The 2,500-nt window shown below is 57.1% G+C and overlaps 1 non-coding gene across 1 annotated transcript in view; it reads right to left on the bottom strand.

The window, feature by feature from the left end:
• Positions 1–544, bottom strand: part of LOC126318572 (small subunit ribosomal RNA) — a 1,893-nt gene extending 1,349 nt beyond the window's left edge. Inside the window, exon 1 of the ribosomal RNA XR_007557387.1 lies at positions 1–544. This exon is cut by the window's left edge and continues 1,349 nt beyond it. This is a non-coding gene — a ribosomal RNA (small subunit ribosomal RNA).
• Between the last annotated feature and the right edge of the window lie 1,956 nt (positions 545–2,500).

Below are 2,500 nucleotides of genomic sequence, written 5' to 3'. Positions count from 1 at the left end.
TAAAGTGTACTCATTCCGATTATGGGGCCTCGGATGAGTCCCGTATCGTTATTTTTCGTCACTACCTCCCCGTGCCGGGAGTGGGTAATTTGCGCGCCTGCTGCCTTCCTTGGATGTGGTAGCCGTTTCTCAGGCTCCCTCTCCGGAATCGAACCCTGATTCCCCGTTACCCGTTACAACCATGGTAGGCGCAGAACCTACCATCGACAGTTGATAAGGCAGACATTTGAAAGATGCGTCGCCGGTACGAGGACCGTGCGATCAGCCCAAAGTTATTCAGAGTCACCAAGGCAAACGGACCAGACAAGCCAATCCGATTGGTTTTGATCCAATAAAAGCGTCCCTTCCATCTCTGGTCGGGACTCTGTTTGCATGTATTAGCTCTAGAATTACCACAGTTATCCAAGTAACGTGGGTACGATCTAAGGAACCATAACTGATTTAATGAGCCATTCGCGGTTTCACCTTAATGCGGCTTGTACTGAGACATGCATGGCTTAATCTTTGAGACAAGCATATGACTACTGGCAGGATCAACCAGGGAGCTGCGTCAACTAGAGCTGAGCAGCCGGCCGCCCGGGAGTGTGTCCCGGGGGCCCGCGCGAACACGCAAGCGTCCGCTCAATTATTCTGCAAACAGGAGGAGGCCGAGCTCCCCTGCACGATACACCTCGAAACCCTCTCAGGTCCCGGCGGCGCGCAGCGCCGTCCTAGGTACTTGGTCGGTTTCGAGAGAGGCGCAATCGCCCGGAGTTAGGCGAGTAGACGGTTTTAGTGCGAACACCCTTGCTCCCAACTGAGCTTGCCGCTGCCGACAGAGGCCCGGGAGCGTGCTGTCGTGGCATTGCCGGCGGGAGACAACACGCGCCACCTATGGTGACCGGCAGCTCCAACGCCAGCGCCACACAAGGGCAAAGCCCCACTTGGGTGCAGAAGCGAACTCTCCCAGCACAGCGCACGCGCCAACACGTCCGCACAACTGCGATACAAACCACCTGCGAGAACCGCTGGGGCGACCGAGCAGCAGACGGCGTCGCGGCGCCGAGTGCCAGGCGGCGGCGCATCCTCAACGCACACAGTCCTCAATCAGACCAGCACACTGCAGATGTCCACCGCGCTTCGCACCGGGCTCGGCTGAACCAACTTTGGCCGCCGGGCGCCGCGTGCAGGGTGCGCCGCAGCGTAGCTGCGCCGCCTGCCGGGCCCGTCGGCTGGCGCTCCTGCCACTCGGCGCCCCCCACCAGCCGGCTGTTGCGCGTGCGCCCACGCAGCGCGCGGCCAACACGCCGGGCGGCCCCCCTTCACCGGCCGGGAACAGTCCCACCAAGCCACCGCCGCGTATCGCTTCATACCCACATGGGCCTAGTCACGTGTGTGGATGTGGCGGGTACCGCTGAAACAACCGGTTAATAGCTGTACCGATCGTCGCCATCACAGATTCACCTCCAGCGTGAACAACCGCTCAACAACGGATTTCCAGTTCATTTGCGTATCTTGGGCAGTAAACGTAGATGTCCACCTACATTTGCGAATTCAACAATTCTTGCATGCCAGGATGTCATGTGTCACGACACGCTACATCAGACCACATACACACTGCGACATGTGCAGAAGAGAACACGTGGAAGGTGGCCCGCGCAAGTATGCGATGTCCCTTCCGCGATCCACTGTCAACCGGCATCTGCGGCATGTCCCAGATATGGAACGCGGTCCACCAGGGTAGCACTTTGTGTGAGGCAATACGACAAAGTCGGAATACACGCGTCACTACATCAGACGGCTCACGCTGACCTGACCTGACCTGACCTGACCTGACTCACCGCACCACCACCCCCAGCGACCCAGGGTGACATACAATGCGTTCGTACGTTCCTCCCACACGCCTCTACGGCGTACCACAGTGCAACCTAGCTGTTATTGGGAGACGAGACAAGTAGCATCGAGCACAACATATGGAAATTGAGATTCGACACCGTTGGGCACAGCCAGCGTACAGTCACACGTATCACACTACTTCACTCTGTACGTAACTACCGATGATCGGTACAGCGTGTGGGTTACGCGTACGACATCAGCGGACAATGGACACAGACCATACCACGACGTACACTGAGGGCGTCGACATCTGAATGCAACTGAACAGCTGCGAGGCTCATTTAACACTCACACGCCAGACCGACCAGCTTGAGAGGACAGAGACACAAAGAGGGGGACAGAGGGGGGGGGGGGGGCCGATATAGTCCTATTGCAGTACAATTGACAGTGGATAGCGGGAATATGTGGAAAGTAAGCAACACTCGCAAGACATCTACATGAGGATAACAACGACACCAGAGATTCCGAGCAGTGAACTATGTTAGGCAAAGGGACAACGTGGGTTAGGTTAAGGGACAACGTGGGTTAGGTTAAGGGACAACGTGGGTTAGGTTAAGGGACAACGTGGGTTAGGTTAAGGGACAACGTGGGTTAGGTTAAGGGACAACGTGGGTTAGGTTAAGGG

This window comes from Schistocerca gregaria, unplaced genomic scaffold (genome assembly GCF_023897955.1).
Source record: "Schistocerca gregaria isolate iqSchGreg1 unplaced genomic scaffold, iqSchGreg1.2 ptg000672l, whole genome shotgun sequence".
In the NCBI taxonomy this organism is placed as follows: domain Eukaryota; kingdom Metazoa; phylum Arthropoda; class Insecta; order Orthoptera; family Acrididae; genus Schistocerca; species Schistocerca gregaria.
Note: the sequence above shows the minus strand (reverse complement) of the source record. Positions and strands in the feature narration are given on the sequence as shown.